Here is a 20,849-nt window from a genome sequence, read left to right as displayed (position 1 = left end):
CTCTAGTGGGATGGGCATGGTTTGATGTAGGCGGGTCTTAGCCTCCACTGCATCCCGCGTGGACCACTCGCTGAGGTCCCACCTCGTGGTTGTGGGGAGAAAATGGCAGCACATGAGTCCCCTCTTGAACCAAGAGTTGCAACTCTTTTGGGTCTGATTGCCCTGTGTGGTGGGTGTAGCCGAGGTAGGCCGTGCTCTGTGTGCAAAGTCACACCTCATTTCCAGATCTTAGTCCACATTCCCATTGATACCACCAGAAATATAAACCTCCAAGTTTTATAATTCAAGGTGGAGCTGAGCCAGAAGAGCGGTGGAGTGGCTTCAGGCACCCCGCTTCCCCTCCGGGTTGAGCTGGCAATCAGAGCAGTGATTTCTCCTGGGGTCGCCTGTGACCAGTCAGAGCATTTAATTTTAATAAGATGAAACAATGTTCCTAAAATTTCTTGGGAAAATATACTTCTATAGAGCAAAAATACAAGATTCAGTTTAGAATGTACAATTGTTTAAGACTTACTTAGACCTAATATGCTGAATATTCCAACAAGTTTCATTTGCTTAGGAAAAAAAAAAGTTCCTTTTTCTGCGTAGGAGAAGGAGACAGGAGAGCAGAAAGTAAAGAAGGTAAGGATGGACAATTAATGATTGAGGGGTGTATTTGTATGGGTATTTGAAGAGATCCCTTCAAATCGCTTATTTAGATGTTTAAAAAGCTATGAAATCCATACCTTGGTATCAAACTAGAGTAGTTAAAACACCATGTGTTCCTCTTGCTTTGATTTCAGTTTCTGTTACATCAGTTGTGCATATTGCTACTTAATTTCCTCCTAGAAGTTGGCAGCTGAAATGCTCATTGCAGCCCAGAACTATTCCAGCTTGTTTTAAGTAAAACAATTTGGTAATAAAACAGTAGGACTCCTTTGTTCGGACACAATTATCTGGATCAACCTCAATTCTCATGTTTTCTAGTAGAAACCAGTAAAATCAACTAAAACTCCCATCTGAGGATCCTTGGATTTTCTAAATTAAGGTTTTTGGTGAAGGAGCTACAAATGCTGTTCCAAGTCTTTTACAAGCAACCTGTATTTTTGTGAGAGGCCAATAAATGTAAAAGGTTTACGTTGGATATTTAAGATACTGAAAATCTGAATCTACCTTGAAAACTGAAGTCTCAAAACACATTAAGCTGCTCCAGGTGTCCAGGTGAAAGTTAGACACACAAAATCAATGAAGTTGCAGCCTCTCTCCTCAGCAAATAGAGTAGTTGTGGGAGGGAAAGGGAAAATGAGACTTTGGGTTTTCTGAAAAGGACAGAAAATTCACAGTTGGAAACAATTTCCACATCTTTCCTCTGTGACATTTATGGACAAGCCATTAGAGAGGAAATATAAGTATCTAACAACTCCAAATACAAAGATGCTCCATTGCTGTAACTGGAGATTTCTCTTAAATCCAGAATTAGCATTAAATTGTTAGAAGAATGAGATTTTACCAGTAGCTTCAAAATCAATCATACTTATTTTACTGTAATAAAATAAATTCTGCAGAAGGAAATACTTTCTGATGACTTTTGCTAAATTGATGAGAAACCACAATATGTGTATGTACGTGTATGTGTATATACACATATTTGTAGATGTAGATGTTAGACTGAAGTAAGATCAGTGAGGTCACCAAGGAATTATCAGTTCTTGATCGATAATTTCCAAAATAAAGAGCAAAGCTGAGTTAGAATTCAACTTTTGGTGGCAAAAGACAGAATAATCTTGTATTAACCTAAAATTCACTTTTAAGGTATCAAAATACAGAATAAGAACAGATTTAACTTAATTTTAACACTGTTTTATGAACATATAGCTGTTATCTTTCTAAACAGAATAATAGTCAAATCAGTTCTTTGCATGCTGAAAATTACATCAACTTCTTTACTCAAAAGTTTGCATTGTTTCATTGATACATATTGCCTGAATTTAGCTTATTTTACTTTATTTTTTAAAGTGTTTATTTATTTATTTTGAGAGAGAGAGAGAGAGCATAAGTAGGGGAGGGGCAGAGAGAGAATCCCAAACAGGCTCCACACTGTCAGCACAGAGCCTGACACTGGGCTTGATTCCATAAACTGCGAGATTATGACCTGAGCTGAAATCAAGAGTTGGGTGCTTAGTGGACTGACCACTCCTAGCTCTTATTTTAAGTAAGAATTAACTAATATGTTAGACATATACTAATCCTTTTTTGCCTTAAATATAATTTTTTTTATATTTAAGTATGAGTTAGTTAACATATAGTGTAGTATTGGTTTCAGGAGTAGAATTTAGTGATAAATCAGTTACATATAACACTCAGTGCTCAGTCCAACCAATGCCCTCCTTGATGCCTATAACCTATTTAGCCCATCATCCCACTGACATCCTCTCCAGCAACTCTCAGTTTTTTTCTATATTTCAGAATCTCTTATGGTTTGCCTCTGTCTCTGTTTTTATCTTATTTTTCCTTTCCTTCTCCATGTTCATCTGTTTTGTTTCTTAAATTGCACATATGAGTGAATAATATGATATTTGTCTTTCTCTGACTTACTCCACATAGCATAATGCACTGTAGTTCCATCCACGTTGTTGCAAATGGTAAGATTCCATTCTTTTTGACTGCCGAGTAATAGTCCATTACACACACACACACACACACACACACACACACACACACACACACATCTTCTTTATCTATTCATTAGTCAATGGAAATTTGGGCTCTTTCCATAATATGGCTATTGTTGATAGTACTTCTGTAAATTTTGGGGTGCAGGTGCCCCTTCACAGAAGCATTTTTTTATCCTTTGGATAAATACCTAGTAGTGAAATTGCTGGATCATAGGGTAGTTCCATTTTTAATTTTTTAAAGAATTTCATTACTGTTTTTCAGAGTGGCTGCACCAGTTTGTATTCCCATTGAAATGGGATCCTCACAATAGATGATCCTCACAAAAGATGCAGAAAAAGCATTTGACAAAATAGAGCATTCTCCCTTGATAAAAACCCTCAAGAAAGTAGGGCTTGAAGGATCATACATCAAGATCATGAAGGCCATATACAAAAGACCCACAGCTAATATCATCCTCAATGGGGAAAAGCTAAGAGCCCTTTCCCTTAGGCCAAGAACACAACAGATGTCCATTCTCACCACTGTTGTTCAACATAGTGTTGGAAGTCCTAGCCTCAGCAATCAGACAACAAAAGTAAATAAAAGGCATAGAAATTGACAAGGAAGAATTCAAACGTTCACTTTTCAGAGACATAATAATCTGACTCTCTATAGTTAATAGTGGAACGATAAGGAAATTCTTACTGGGGTGACAAGATGGCTCAGCTGGTTAAGCATCAGACTTTGGCTCAGGTTGTGATCTCATAGTTTGTGAGTTCAAGCCTTGCATCAGGCTCTGTGCTGACAGCTCAGAGCCTGGAACCTGCTTCAGATTCTGTGTCTCCCTCTCTCTCTGCTCCTTTCCTGCTTATTCTCTCTCTCTCTCTCAAAAATAAATAAACATTAAAGAATTTTTAAAAAAATTATCATTAAATAAAGCAGGAATAGGAAAAGAATAATCACTATTAACAATATTTTAATATTATTAAGACAAAATTTTTTTATTTTAAAATTTTAGTCCTCCATAATTTTTTGACTGTTCATTAATACTTTTATTGATATTTACAATGACATAATTGTCTGAGTTGTGTGAAAGCAGTGTTTAGCCCCAAAGCAGGCATTTTATATGTAGTACTTACACTGTTCTTACAGCAACTTTATGAAAAAGGAATTATTATTGATCACATATACAGATGAAGAAATCAAAGCATGGGTCATTTAAGTAATTTTCTACATTAACAGTTATTCAATTTGGTATAGAGTGTTTGTGTCTAAATATTTTGTCTTCCAGAATATTTTGTTGTTGCTTTGCCTTCTTCTGTCATTTCCTGTAGCCTAAGGTATGCTTTATTCTCTTTCCCTTTGCAGGTAACCTGATTGTTTGCCCTGTGTGATTCATAAAATTAAAAACTAAACTAGAATATATCAAGATTTTTAAAAATCAGTTTTGACTGGTACCTGTTCAGTGATTAACATATACAAAGTAGATCACCCTTTAGGAAACATTTCCTCTACTACAACTTTTTTATTGTTTCCATTTCATTTGTTCCACATTAGTTACTTTTATGTTATCTTTTGCTCTTTACACTGTATAATATATACAGTATATTTATGTATGCATGCATATATGAATACATGTGTGCATGTGTGTTTCTGATACTATTGTCCTTTCCTGGCCTTTTTCCTCTGTATTTTGAAAAAGCTCTAGTTGGTTTTCATATCATTTGTTATGAAATATTTGATCTTCATTTTTTATGCAGATTTGATACAGTTTGTTATATGTTCTTATGGGTTTTTATATATTTTTTACTTTTATTTTTTAATTGTTTTAAAGTTTTATTTATTTTGAGAGAGAGAGAAAAAAACAGCGAGCATGAGCAGGGGAGGGGCAGAGAGAGAGGGAGAGAGAGAATCCCAAGCAGGTTCCACACTGTCAGTGCAGAGCCCAATGTGGAGTTCAAACTCATCATGAGATCATAACCTGAGCCAAAATCAGGAGTTGGACACTTAACCAACTGAGCCACCTAGGCACCCCGAGTTTTTAAATATTTTGCACTTTTTTAGTTTCCTTAATTTTTTTTTTTATCAGATCTGGCTCTTTTTGCATTTCTACATACCTTTTAGCTGTATTTCTTTTTCTATCATGTTTTGTCTTCTTGTCTCTTTTTAATACTTCTTTCATGTTTTAAATTCCTGACTTTGTCGAATGTACTAAAAAAGCGCAGTGTAGCTTAGTTCCCATTTGGTAACAGAGTTTCAGTCAGATGTTTCAACTAAAATAACTTTAAAGTAAGTCCTGCCTTCAGAGTGTGGGCATGTAAAATAAACAATCAAATGTAGTAAAGCACCCAGAAACTAGCATCAGTGGGAAGCCATTGCTGTCTTTTTTTTTTTTTTATTGTGGAATTCAAATGNCCCTGCCGAGCTCTGGGGGCGGAGTCAGAATCGCTGCTTCCTTCTCTGGGTCAGGCTGGCACGCATGGGTGGGGGCTTGCCCGCAGGGTGCTCTGAGCCCGAGCCCGGTTAGAAGGCTCTCTCAGTGGAGTCTGCGTCTTTTTTCTCCCAATCTCTCAGGTTTTGTAAGGTTTCCAATGGCTTCAGATCTTTTCCTTGTGATGTATGGGCGCGAGTGCAAGTATGGAGCTCCTTACTTCTCCGCCATCTTGCCCTGTCTCTCGCCATTGCTGTCTATTAACCCTGAAGGGCCCAAAGATTAAAACTATGTTTCTAGAGCCTCTTGTGAGTTGGAGCCTTTCAGAAGGGCTCAACATGACAGATTACATAGTACACGGGGATTTGGCTAAGCCGTTGCCAGAAATGCAGTGCCACTGCAGAAAAGGGGAGAAGAAATATCCAGAGATCCTGCTTATCTCTCAGTTTCCAGTCTCCTGCCTGTGCTTGCCATAGGTCTGGACAGTTGATGTCAAACATCAAGAATGCTTAGATGATGCAATCGACAGGGGCCAAGACAAGTCTCAGGGCAAAGGGCAAAGAAGTAAGAAATGGATCATGGGAGCAAAATGAGATATACTTCTATATACACCTTCTAAAATAAAATTCAGTTTCTAATGGCAAGTCATTTTCCTATTATGCTCTTATTCTTCTAATTTTGTGGTGCTAAATTTTTCAGTTTCTTAATTTCATTTAGTCATCCTCATTCATGAGCCTATTATGTCCTGTTAATTTAATGTATTAACAGAAACTTAGGGCTCTTCTATCTTTTATTTCAATGTTTAACTGTCATTGATATTCACCTGTTTCTTAAGTGAAATATATGTTATATGTGCTGAATTTCTTAATATCTTTCTCATGTTTTATCTTATTTCATGTGCATTTTCTAGCCTGAAGAAGAATTTTCTGGATTTACTATGGTTTTCTCACTATGAATTCGTATTCTTATACATAATCTGAAGCAGTCATCTCATTCTTTTTCCTTGCAATTTCTATAGTACTTCAACTTCTGAACAATTCCAAGTTAATTCCCTCCCAACTCCATTATCCAGTATAAAGTGCCACCTATATTTCACTTCCTTCCCACTTCTTTTTGTTCTTATTGGATCTAAAAACCCTTGAGTCACTCTAATAAAAAGAGAGGTTAATGGAGGAAATTGGACCAAGAAACAGCTGGCTATCATAGCAAACAGGCTGTGTGTGTGTGTGTGTGTGTGTGTGTGTGTGTGTGTGTAGTCTTTATCCTCTCGATGATGAAAATTTTATACCTGTACAGTATGTTAATGTAGTAAAGTAGGTTGCCATTTTACAAGGATAGTTAATACCTTCCTGCCTTCATGTAGATGTGGTGAGTGGAAATTCTCCAGCTGTTTGGCTCATTGATAAGCAGGTCTACTTTTAGGAGCATTTCAAAAGAAAGGGAGAAGGGATGAAAGAGGTTGCATGGGGTACTACTGGCTTTCCATTATCATTATTCATTGTTTCTTTCACTTAGTTATTACTTAGATATCCCTGAATAGATAAAAATAATCTTCATACTTACAAGACATTTCTTAGAATCTATTCTTCAAGAAATTAGGGTCAAGAAAAAATTCATTGAGAGAAGTAAATAAAAATTTAAAAATCTACTTAATTTCTTTAGCCAATCCTTTTATTTTTTTGGATTTAAACCTTAATATTTTTAAAATTTACTTTGAGAGACTGAGAGAGAGAAAGCAAATGGGGGACGGGCAGAGAGAGAGGGAGAGAGAGAATCCCAAGTAGGATCCACACTGTCAGCACAGAGCCCAATGCAGGGTTCAATCCCGTGAACCATGAGGTCATGATCTGAGCTGAGATCAAGAGCCAGACACTTAACCAACTGAGCCAGCCAGGCACCCCTGGCAAGTATCTTTCAGATGAGAACCAAATATGGGCACCTGGGTAGCTAAGTCAGTTAAGCATCAGGCTTTTGATTTTGACTCAGGTCATGATCTGACCATGAGATCAAGTCCCAAGATCCATGCCCAGTATGGAGCCTGCTTAAGATTCTCTCTCTTCCTCTCCCTCTGCCCCTCCCCCATTGCTGTCTCTCTTTCTCTCTCTCTCTCTCTCTCTCAAAAATGATGAGAACCAATTAAAGATCATATATTAATATCATCTTGTTTTCATTTGAATTGTTAAGATTGTGTTATATCTGCTGAAAACCTAGATAATAGACTTTTCTTCAAGGGGATTTGGGGTCACGTAGTTTATTGTTTGAGAGAAGGGTTTGGGGCATTAAAAAATAATGTCTCGTATATGGCCAGGATTAGCTTTCTTTCCTTGACTAAAATACTACTGGCTTTGAAAGTTAATTTACTCCTCATTGACTCTTTATGACTAACCTGTGAAAGCATATTTGTAATCACATAAATATTTTCTTTGAAGTAATGTATTGTGTCTTTTCTTTTCTTGTTAATTTTTCAATATCTAGAGATATCTTTCTCTAGTCTTCTAACTTCCTCCAAAATTCTACATGCCCACACATTTTATTTTATTTATTTTATTTTTAATATAGTTTATTGTCGAGTTGGTTTCCATATAACACCCAGTGCTCATGCCCATCACCCCCCTTCCCCTCTCCCCCACCTCCATCTACCCTCAGTTTGTTCTCAGTATTTAAAAGTCTCTTATGGTTTGCCTCCCTCCCTCTCCATAATTATTTTTTCCTCTTACCCTCCCCCATGGTCTTCTGTTAAGTTTCTCCTGATCCACATATGAGTGAAAACATATGGTATCTGTCTTTCTCTGCCTGACTTATTTAACTTAGCATAATACCCTCCAGTTCCATCCACTTTGCTACAAATGGCCAGATTTCATTCTTTCTCGTTGCCATGTAGTATTCCATTGTATAGACAAACCATATCTTCTTGATCCATTCATCAGTTGATGAACATTTAGGCTCTTTCCATGATTTGGCTATTGTTGAGAATGCTGCTATGAACATTGGGGTCCATGTGTCCCTATACATCAGCACTCCTGTATCCCTTGGGTAGCTTCCTAGCAATGCTATTGCTGGGTCATAGGGGAGTTCTATTGTTAATTTTTTGAGGAACCTCCACACTGTTTTCCAGAGGGGCTGTACCAGTTTACATTCCCACCAACAGTGTAGGAGGGTACCCCTTTCTCCACATCCTTGCCAGCTTCTATAGTATCCTGATTTGTTCATCTTAGCCACTCTGACCTACATGCTCACACATTTTAAAGATTTTTTTTTAATCATCAAAGACAGAAAGCAACAGGGGCACCTTGGTGGCTCGGTCTTTGAGTGACCAACTTTGGTTCGCGTCATGATTTCGCGGTTTGTGGGTTTGGTCCCGCATCAGGCTCTGTGCTCACAGCTTGCTCAGAGTCTGGAGCCTGTTTTGGATTCTGTGTCTCCTTCTCTCTCTCCGCCCCTACTCCATTTGTGCTCGCACTATCTCTCTCTCCCTCTCTTTCTCTCTCTCTTTTTCTCTCTCTCAATAATAAATAAATGTAAGAAAAAAAGACAGAATGAAACAAAGCTAATTATTTTATAATTACTCCCATTTGTAAGGTAGAGTTATATCAGTCAATAACTCTTAACTTCATACCTTCTGTTAGTATTTAGTCTGATGGCTTACTTTTAAGGACAGATTTTTAAAAGATAAGTTCAACGTTTCTAGAAGTAGCTGTTGATAGAACCCAGGAATCTGTAATAATACATATGAAACTTAACAGGGAGGAATTCAATGACATTACACTGAATGGTGAACATAGCTATAAAGAGAGAAAGCATATTTTGCAATTCCAACCAATGGAATAACTGACGGGGGAAAAAAAGCTAACATCTTTCCATCTTTATAAATTGCTGATCAATAAATCATACTTTAAAGGGAGCTGAGTAATTGTATGAGGCTTGAAGCAATGGAATCCTCATTTACATAGTAACAGACACTTACAGCAATAATTCCTGTCATGGGCTTGTATATGTTTAACATGATAAATTACACCAATAATACAGATTGATTTTTCTAATGCATAATAATAAGGCATTGCAGTGTCTGAAAATACATTTTCAAAAGTTCAGAAATAACAGAAGTAAAACCAGTGAATTACTGAGGCAGAAATTAGTAAAAGTTTATTGTGCACACACCAAAAATACAGTTTGCTAATCAAAAGTATTCAACCAATACATGAAATCAGGCTCAGAGGCATATTGTTATAAAGCAGGTTATACAGCAAAAAAGTAGTGACTGTTTATTCTTCATAGTGATTGGTTATAATATTAAAATGTTTTTAAATGGTTGGAGCTGGTCAGTGATTACCTTATATCACCCTTGGGAAACAGTTTTAAGTTTTGCTTATGATTTTCAGAGGCATCAGCAAGAAATGACCCAAGTTAATCTTGCAAAATAAGATAAATTAAGCTTTGTTTTTGTCACTAAACTGTTTTGTCTGTTCAGGGAATTTTCAAGACTGGTCTCCATGGATTTTTTACTACTATTATTTTAACAACATATTTACTTACTATAGAAAAATGTAGCATTAATTAAAAGATTAAAATTAATTGTGAAATATATGTAGTCATACTTAAAGGATCTTCAACTTTGCAGGGTGGGAGGATGGAATATTATGGTAGATTTCTAGATTTTAAAAATGGTTCATTATATTAAAGACAAAGATATCATTAAATTTGCTTAATATCAATTGTATTGTAGAGTTTTCAACAGATGGGCAAGCAATGGGACTAATATTTGTGTCCAAAGACTTTCAGAAAATTGAGGTTACAGTGCATACTGCCTCCTGGAATTCTGGAGAGAGAAAGAATACAGAGAATCAGAGCCAAGATCAACTTAGCTAGAGGAGAAGACATGACAGCCATAATCTAGAGAAACACCAGAATGTTATGTTTTTAAATACTTATTTATTTTTGGGAGAGTGCAAGCTGAGGAGGAGCAGAGAGGGGGGACAGAGAATTGAAGTCGGTTCTGTGGTGACAGGCTGACAGCAGAGAGCCCGATGTGGGGCTTGAACTCACAAACCATGAGATCATGACCTGAGCTGTGGTCAGACACTCAACCAACTGAGCCACCCAGGTGTCCCCCGAATGTTAATTTTGATGAATTTCTGGGGAGTGAATGTAGATTCTCATGAGAATGAGAAGCTACAGAATGCCCAGTGTTTTGAGGGCCACCATACTATGGGCTTTACCTTCATGAACTCTACCAGGTTCTCATGACAAAAAGACAAAAAAACAAACAAGCAAGCAACGAATACAAATGAATACTATCACTTTTCCTTCCTGGAAGAAGGAAAAGGTATACAGTCTGAAGATTGTTCAGGGCATTCTCCTTAACAGTAGCAAAGGCCTACTTTGCAGGGCAAAAGACATTATAGAACTTACCCAATGTAGGAGTAGGGCAATTTCATGAAACCAGTAAGCTCTAGTTTTTCTGTCTCACCTAAGAGAGGTGGAAAAAAGCTAAAAAGCACTTGGGAAAGTTATAGCCTGGGTATACAAGCCCACTGAGAAGCTGAGACTTTATCATAGGATTATAGGAAAGTTCATTTCCCTGCATCTTACCACCATATCAGCAGTGCCTCAGTTTAACAGTGGATACAAAGGAAAGAGCTGTAAGACTCTGTTTAAGAATGAGTTCTAGGGGTAACCCAAAGACAACAGGAGGAACAAAAACAACAACAAAAAAAAGACACCAGAGGAAATTGAACCTCTAGCACCTGTACCTACGGCAAACATCAAGCACAGCTTAAATCCTAGCCAGATAAACATAGAACCTCCCACTATATAATAGGGCTTATTTCTTCACTTACTATTCATCTATTTATTATTGTTTATTTACTCTTAGAGAGAGACAGAGTGTGAGAGGGTGTGAGAGGGGGAGGGGCAGAGAGAGGTAGACACAGAGTCTGAAGAAGGCTCCAGGCTCTGAGCCGTCAGCACAGAACCTGAAATGGGATTCGACTCACAAACTGAGATCATGACCTGAGCTGAACTCAGTCGCTTAACTGACTGAGCCACCCAGACTCCTATTTCTTCACTTCCTATTACCTAATACATCATGACACATTTTCAGTAAAATTACCCAGGCATGGCCCCCAGAAGAAACTCCCTACCATTAGCAGTCATTCTCCCATCCTTCCTTCCTATTCCCCTTATCAGACAGACATTGTAACTTCCCTTAGCCTACTTATTATCTATAGAATATATTTTGAGGTTTATAATATACATGTAGAAATAAAATGTGTGATAGTAGTACAATGGCTAGGATGGGAATAATAAAAAATATTCCAAAATTAGGGAGTGATGAGGTTGCAGAACTTTGTGAAACACTGAATGGTACACTTCAAAATGGCAAATTTTAGATTATATAAATTATATATCAATAAAGCTATTTTTTAACTTACAAGTATATATGATGTCTCTACAAATTCCTCCATTCTGGGCATTTCAAATAAATGAAGTCATATAAGATGCTGTATTTTGTGACTGCCTTCTTTTTACTTAGCAAAATGTTTTCAAGATTCATCCATTTCTGAAAAAAACATATCCATTTACATTTAATGGGGTTACTGATAAGATTTTCGTCTGTCATTTTGCTCTTTGGGCCTTTTTGAAAATGTCTTTTGCCTATTTATTCCTCTACTCCTCCATTACTGCCTTCTTTTATATAAAAAGATATTTTTCTGGTGTGCTATTTTACAATAATACATTAGAAGAACACTTCGAATTGGTAAAGATGTTTTTATTAGGAAATGAAAGAATTAACCAAACAACTGAATTGTACTTTATCAAAATTAAAACTTTTTGCTGTTTAGAACACTATGCTGAGGGAATGAAAAGGCAAGCCCTAAACTGGAGAAAATATTCAAAATTTTTATATTTGACAAGGGATTGTATCCAGATTGTATACTCTTAAAATTTAATAATAAGGAGGTGCGCCTTGGTGACTCAGTAGGGTTAAGTGTCTGGAGCCTCCTTCGGATCCTGTGTCTTCCTCTCTCTCTCTGCCCCTCCCCGCTCATGCTCTGTCTCTCTCAAAAAATGAGTATATATTTAAAAAATTGTTTTAACTTAAGGAAACAAACAAACAAAAAAAATGGCAAAGCACATTTCACAAGAGGAGACATACGAATGACCAACAAACAGATAAAAAGATGTTCTACATCATTAGTCACTAGAGAAATGAAACATATAACTATAATGAGATACCACTTCATACACACCAGAAAGTTTAAAATGAAATAAAAAATCTCTATACTGCCCAATGTTAGTGAAGATGTGGAGTAATTGGATATTTTAAATATGCTAGTGTAAAATGAAATAACCATCCTGAAAAATTGTATTTCCATTTCTTATAAAGTTAAACATATAATTGCCATATAACCCAATAATTCCACTTCTGAGTATTTAAACAAGAGGAATGAAAATATATGTACACACAAGGAATTTAATAGAAATATTTATAGACTCTCTATTCATAACAACTGAACCAATAAACAAATTGAGTGATATTCGTACATAAACTAATCAAAATAAAAGTAACTAGTTGCTATATGCAACAACTTGGATGAATTTTAAAACATTATGCTGACCAAGAGAAGCCAGACACAAAATTGTACATAAAATATAACTCTTTGTATTAAAATCCTAGAAGAGGTAAAAGTAATTGATTTGTCAGGAAACAAATAATTGACTGCCTGGAAGCAGGGGTGGGGAACACAGTTAGGAAGTGAGTGTCTACTTTAGCATGCAAGATATTATAGTGTAGTTTTTAAAATTCTTTTTATTGAACAATACCCTCCTTCGTAATGACAACAATAATGGCTAATAGTGATGGTTCAAATAGTAGGCAGTTTATATGCACACTGTGCCAGATTGTTCTACTGCCAGTTTGGTTAAGATGGGAATTGCTTTTCCATGAGTGCCTTTCTTTGCACAGGTCCAGGTTTGTGTACAAAAGAAAAGAGAGAAATGAAGTAGCAGCCATCACTCTCTGATGGTTTTTTTTTTTTTTCATAAAACATAGAGGTTAGTGGAGATTTCCAGCTCTCTTTTCTTGCCCAGCTTTTCATCTAAGTCATCTATCTGCTAACCAATAGTCAAGTCCACCAACCAACTCTTGATGGTGAACCTAGAAAAACAGTAATTGCATAGCAGCAAGAGCGCCCCCTAGGTCTCTGAGAGCTTCCCTCTCATGGTCCTATGTAGGTAGCTGGACTTGATTATTCCAGTTTCTATGCGAGCAATGATTTTTCTGTAAACATCCAGTTACCCATTCTGATTATTAATTTTCCTAGTTCCTTTGACAACTGTGTATGTTAAATTCCAATAATGAGCCCCTTACCCCATACCGCTTGTAGTACTGTTGCACTGATTGAACCCTGGAGTGCTTGCTCTCTCTTTCTCTCTAGTTTTCTCTCTCTCTCTCTCTCTCTCTCTCTCACACACACACACACACACACACACACACACACACCTACTACATCTTCACAGTCAGGTATACAATTTTCAAGAAATATACATTTTCCTGGTTTGTGGGAGAAGGGAACAGGATTTTGCCTTCTTGTAAAAAAGAACACACAAAGATCAGTGATGTTAATGAATTTAAGAAATGATTCAGGTAATGATAATTGAATACATTAAGTGTTGTTCAAAAGCCTTTTTCCTTTATCACCTTTTGACTCTGATTCTGATTTTCTAACTTGCATGCAATAGGATTCCAGAATTTTTGCAGAATCAATTACTGCTTAAAGTACTACTAGAGCCTTCAGGGCCAGCCTCCCATCCTCTCTTCTATTTTACTGTCCGGATTCATTCACTTACTCATTCAAGAAATGAGTAACACTTAATTCAAGAACACTTATTTTTTTCTAGAAATTATTTTTAAAATATCCTCAAGGACTTCACAACAGAGAGACAGTCATATCATAGAAAAAGGAGCTAATAAAGAATCATGTGTGGGCTGCCTGGGTGGCTCAGTCGCTTAATCTTCCGACTTCGGCTCAGGTTATTATCTCCTGGTCCATAGGTTTGAGTCCCGCATCAGGCTCGGTGCTGACAGCTCAGAACCTGGATCCTGCTTCGGATTCTGTGTCTCCTTCTCTCTCGGCCCTTCCCCCACTCATGCTCTGTCTCTCCATTTATCAAAATGAATAAATATTAAACAAAAGAATCATGTGCAAGGTCCTATGGATTCACTAACAAGGGAATGACTATTTTATAAAGAATGAATTTTTCAAAGCAGATTTCATAGAGGATTAAATGGATCATGTTCACTGGTTATTTCTTCTGCTTTTTATTCTTCCATCTATTGGACTGCTCTTTGCCCAAGTTGGGCAGATTAGTGACCTCATTGTTGCTAAATTCAACTTTATGAAAAATACCTAAAAGAAATTTGCGTGAGGTTAACTTTTTATATCACATATGTTCANTTTCTCTCTCTCTCTCTCTCTCTCTCTCTCTCTCACACACACACACACACACACACACACACACACACCTACTACATCTTCACAGTCAGGTATACAATTTTCAAGAAATATACATTTTCCTGGTTTGTGGGAGAAGGGAACAGGATTTTGCCTTCTTGTAAAAAAGAACACACAAAGATCAGTGATGTTAATGAATTTAAGAAATGATTCAGGTAATGATAATTGAATACATTAAGTGTTGTTCAAAAGCCTTTTTCCTTTATCACCTTTTGACTCTGATTCTGATTTTCTAACTTGCATGCAATAGGATTCCAGAATTTTTGCAGAATCAATTACTGCTTAAAGTACTACTAGAGCCTTCAGGGCCAGCCTCCCATCCTCTCTTCTATTTTACTGTCCGGATTCATTCACTTACTCATTCAAGAAATGAGTAACACTTAATTCAAGAACACTTATTTTTTTCTAGAAATTATTTTTAAAATATCCTCAAGGACTTCACAACAGAGAGACAGTCATATCATAGAAAAAGGAGCTAATAAAGAATCATGTGTGGGCTGCCTGGGTGGCTCAGTCGCTTAATCTTCCGACTTCGGCTCAGGTTATTATCTCCTGGTCCATAGGTTTGAGTCCCGCATCAGGCTCGGTGCTGACAGCTCAGAACCTGGATCCTGCTTCGGATTCTGTGTCTCCTTCTCTCTCGGCCCTTCCCCCACTCATGCTCTGTCTCTCCATTTATCAAAATGAATAAATATTAAACAAAAGAATCATGTGCAAGGTCCTATGGATTCACTAACAAGGGAATGACTATTTTATAAAGAATGAATTTTTCAAAGCAGATTTCATAGAGGATTAAATGGATCATGTTCACTGGTTATTTCTTCTGCTTTTTATTCTTCCATCTATTGGACTGCTCTTTGCCCAAGTTGGGCAGATTAGTGACCTCATTGTTGCTAAATTCAACTTTATGAAAAATACCTAAAAGAAATTTGCGTGAGGTTAACTTTTTATATCACATATGTTCATTTTTCTTCTCATGTAAGTAAAAGCTATTCTTGATAGAAAACTTAGGAAGTACAGCAATTCACATAAAATAAAATTCTGCCCATCCTTCAAGTATACAAATATCTGTTTATAGTTATTTAGTTATTAGTTGGTTAATGCTCTGATCATTTGTTCATTTTTATTTTGAGATATTCATCTTTAATTTTCATAATAGTTTTTAAGAACTCTATAATGTGACACCTATAAAATTGGTATAAAGTCTTCTTCTGGGGGCATCTGGGCATCTCAGTTGGTTAAGCATTTGACTTGTAGTTTGGGTTCAGGTCATGATCTCAAGGTTCATGAGTTTCAGCCTTGTGTTAGGCTCTGTGCTGACACTGCAGAGCCTGCTTGGGATTCTCATTCTCTCTCCCTCTCTCTCTCTCAAAATAAATAAAAATATAAAAATAAACTTTTTCTGTAAGGCAGGTTGTATTTTCCTTCCAAGTTTGTCACTTGCTATTTTGGTTGTGATGTTTCAGTCCAGTCCATTGCAGAAAACAGATGGCATACTGAAAGGGTTTAATTTAAAGGGTTTACAAAGATAATGGGCATGGTTTGGGGACAAAACAAGTGATAATGAAACACCCAGGGATTAGCAACCGGGGGGAGGTGTTGTGCCCCCTCGGCCTGAGCATCAATGAGAAGGAATGGTGTCACCAGAATCCAAATGAATTGGAACCACAGAAGAGCATCTGCCTGGTGTCCTGCGGGTACCACCCATAGGCCAATATAATCCAGAAGCCAGAAGGCAGTGTGGGAGCCCAATGTTGTAATCAATAGGAGTGAGTCTCTAGAAACATGAAGCAAGGTAGAAAAGAACAAAGATTTGATCCTCAAAAGTTCTTTGATTGATAGAAGTTTCTATTTCTCATAAGTCAAAACTAATAGTCTTTTTTAAAATAGTTTCCAGTTTTGTCTTTAAAACAACTTCCTTAACTAGAGATAATTTTTTAAAATTAGTTTCCAACTTCATCTTTAAAAATTACTGCCTTAACCAGAGATAACTTTTATTACATTTTCAGGGTTTTTTAATATATATTTTTTCTATTTGGGCTTTGTCTGATTCTCAGATGATTCATTGCTCTTGCTTTCCTGAGACCTTCACTCTGGCTTTTCCTTTTCTCTGGATGGGTATCCTGTCTATCTGGACACTTATCTTCCAGTTATAAGCTTAACCAAATCAAAGCCATCTTTCAAATCTTTAACAGGTCAGAGATCTTATTTTTGTTCAAAAATAAGCAAAGTGCCAGGGAAATGGTGAGAGCTATTTTGGTTTCAAGGTCAGATAATCATTCGACATGGACGGTGTTAAATTGCATCTGAATGCTCCTGGAAAACATCAACAGGTAATAAATCTCCCCCCAGTTTTTTGTGTCCCAGGAAATGGTTTAATGCAGAAAACTACTCTTCCCCATATAAGTTAGACATTCAGATGCTCCACTTTCTTTTTAAAGAAATTTTTCTTAATGTTTGTTTTTGAGAGAGAAAGAGAGACAGGCAGAGAGAGAGAGAGGCAAAGCACAAGCGGAGGAGGGGCAGAGAGAGAGGGACTCACAGAATCTGAAGCAAGCTTTAGGCTCTGAGCTGTCAGTACAGAGCCAGACATGGGGCTCAAATTCACAAACCATGAGATCGTGTCAGGAGCCAAAAACAGGAGTCAGACGCTTAACCAACTGAGCCACCCAGGTGCCACTTTCTTAAACGTGGCTGGACCAAACAAAGATACTCTGAATTTCCTCTTTGCCTTATAAATGATTAGCTGAATTGTTTGTGCCCACTGAACAATCAAGATAAAATACCTTTTTAACTTGACCAAACATTCAGTTAAATTTCTCTCCTCTCCCCAGGCCCTTGTTTGACCCACCCTTGAACAAGCATCAGGAACTATGAACAACCTCTCCCCACTCCTCCTCTCCCCTGTACAGCCCCTCCCAAAGTGCTAATCTCAGGGAAAAGTTTCAATGGTTAGATCAGACAATTGCTCATCCCACTATCTCACTTCTGAATCTTCCTTGCCTTGTTTAATCCTTCTTATTAAAGAAAAACTTTTTTTCTGCCTGATATTTGATTGTTTATAGATCTCATGGTCCTTATGATCAGAGCATAAAATCCCTCTCCTTAGCCTTTCTCCCTCTTGCAGAGATGCCTCACCTTATTGTTAGAGTCTACTTTTCCATCACAATAATGCTTTTGAATAAAGTCTGTCTTTTCTCAAGTTTAGATTTGTTTTTTGTTTGTTTGTTTTGTTTTTGACAATTTTTTTGTGCCTGCTCATCGCTAGAGATGCTAGAATCTAGAAAAAGAGTGCTCATCAATTCAACAAACACTTATGGAATAGCAATTCTATGTCAGAGGCTCTGCTAGATGCTGGGGATATAGTGAAGAGAAAAGCATAGTTCATTCCCTTAGGGAACACATAGTATTTTTAAACACAGTGCAATAAGTGCTATCAAAAAAACAAAGTCACAATGTACTCTGAGACTATAGAGGATGGACATTTATCCCTGAGGGAGATAAATCAGAAAATGTTTTCAGAAATCAGTAGAATTTGAGATGATCCAAGTATATCATAAAACATAATTCAGAAATGTATATTGTAGGCAGAAATTTCCAAGTGTTTAAATGTCAGAGATGAGTATAGCTGAGATTATCAGCAAAGGCTTCATTCATAGATAAAGCAAGATGAGCCTTGAACAACAGTGAGAACTTAAATAGCATAGAAAAGAGAAGTCGATGTTTCAGCAGTTTTGTGAGCACAGGGAGATGGAGCAGAGGTATGTGTTGGAGAGAGAAGAACATGTAAGAGACAAACTCAGTACTTCCTTCTTCTTTATAGGGAAAACCCCAATCTTCCTCCTGTGTGTCTCCTTTACTACTCCCATGAAACACTTCACTTCTGGTCACCAAATGTGTGGTTTTTCCCCACACCAAGCAGTTCTTTGTGGCAGCAGCTGAGTGTCCTATAATATAACTCAACTTTGACACCATCTATTCAGAGATATCCTCAGAACCCATGGGGTAAGGGCTCAGCCCCGTAAGACTGTCTCTCCACACGCCAAACACACACACTTCAGATGCCTATTGCAAGCCCCACTCATCACCCATCTTTCTGATCAACTGGCTATAGATGGGAAGTTCCAAAGACCCCCTCCCTCCATTCGATTAATTTGTTAGAGCAGCTCACAGAACTCAGGGAAACACTTACTTATTTTTACCAGTTTATTAAAGGTTATGATAAAGGATACAAAAGAGCAGCCAGATGGAGAGACACAAAGGATGGGGTCTGAGAGGGTTCCTAGCTCAGGAACTTCTGTCCCTGTGGAGCTGGGGCACATCACCCTCCTGATACGGATGTTTGCTAGTCCGCAAGCTATCTGAACTCCCTACTATTAAGATCTTATTGAGGCTTACTCATGGAGATATGATCAATGATAAATGCAATTTCTAGCCCCTTTTTCCTCTCTGGAGGATGAGAGGTAGGACTGAAAATTTCTAGCTTGTAATTTTGTTTGGTATTTTTGATGACCAGCCCCCATCCAGGGAGCATTCAAGGAGCCCACCAGGAGTCTCCTCATTGGGGCAAAAGATGCTCCAACTGCTCTTGTGACTTGGGAATTTGTACAGGTTTTGGAGTCTAAAGGCAGAGATGGGTCAGAGACCAAATATTAAAACAAGAAAATCTTCTAGTGCTCCTGTCGCTTAGGATTTATAAGAGTTGTAGCAGCAGTGTATTGGGAACAGGGGGCAGAGACTGAGATACATGTAGAAAGAGATATAGATCCAGATATAGATGATATAGATCTTATGAATTCACAGAATGATAAGAGTCTTCATCAATCTTTCCAATTCTGTACTCACGGCACTCTTTTAGCACCATTGGAACCCACACCTGTGTTTAGTTTATATTGTATCATAAAATCAAGTCTTGTTTATTTGCTCTACTCACTCTTTATTTTCATTTAGACATCAGGTTGTAGATCTAAGAGCACAAGGGAGCACAGTCATTGCATGCATCTCCCCCCGAGGCAGGACTCAGATGACTGATGACTCTATTTTTATGGTGACGTCAAGTGCTTTCAGCTCTTGGTCCAGCTTGACACCAAACAGTTTTAAGCATCACTATAGAAAGGACTTAACAATTGTATTAAGTCCATATGCTGAAGTAAACATATTTGGTCTGAAGTAGATTGTTATCCTGAGGATGGTGCACATTTGTCAGAGTTTATTTTCTGCTTATGACAGATCTGCAGTGATGGTCCAGCTGACTCAGACCTTATGGTTAATTTCTCGCATTATAATGCAATTTCTACCTTGGTAATCCAACAGATGGTTTCTCTCTTCTTGTCTTGGATATTATGAGAAAGTGGATCAAATTCAGAGTCTGGTAGAGACACTGTGAAATTCTGACACAGACCATGAACACCTGAACATATGTGAGCAAAAAATGGGGTGTTTCTAGCCCTCCCTGCCAACTTATTAGGATTAATTGCTGTGGCCCCACACCTCCAGCTTGGCATCTTGCCAAAGAGCAGAAAAATATTCCAGGAGCACAGACTGTGATTTCACTTACATCCCTTTCAGTGTTGTTTACTACACGTTGCTAGGCCTTGTTAGGAAGTTTTCTATTTTCTTCCAAAGCAGAAGGTACATTCCTTTTTTTTTTTTTCTCTCTCCACATTCCCAGCCACTGTGTGGGCCAAACTCTCACATATGAGATGTTCAACATGAAGAACTGTGGTTTTGAAAATAGATGTACTTTTAGCATGAGGGTAATTTTGATTGAGTGAAAAATTCACATTTTAGCTAGATGGATTATATAAGTGTTATTTGGTTTTATGAAAGTTCTACTAGGAAATTGCATTTTAACCACCAGTAAATGTATATCAGAATACATAAGTTGCAGATGCCTGCCTTACTTTTCATTATCCTTCATATTTTGTAGTCACCCTCTGCAGTAGGACCCTTACATTTACTTTTTAAAGCATACATTGTTTCAACATTTACTGGAAATGTTTAAATATTTAAGCGTCATTTAAAAACACACTCTTTTTGGTATTTTATTTCTGAGTTCACTGAAGAAATAAAAATTTTGATCCTTTGTTATAAGTTTAATTATAAATATTTCAAAAGATAGTTCCAACATAAATCCTGTGTAAAAATGGGTTGGTATTAATACCATGCAGACATTTTATCAGAAAGTTGTAATTATGAATTTCTGATGGTATTGAGTGATGAAGAATAAATTATAAATTATTATGCATGTATTTCTAACAGAAAAGTTC

Source organism: Crocuta crocuta, unplaced genomic scaffold (genome assembly GCF_008692635.1).
Source record: "Crocuta crocuta isolate KB4526 unplaced genomic scaffold, BGI_CrCroc_1.0 scaffold26, whole genome shotgun sequence".
Classification (NCBI taxonomy): domain Eukaryota; kingdom Metazoa; phylum Chordata; class Mammalia; order Carnivora; family Hyaenidae; genus Crocuta; species Crocuta crocuta.
This window is presented reverse-complemented; position numbering follows the sequence as displayed.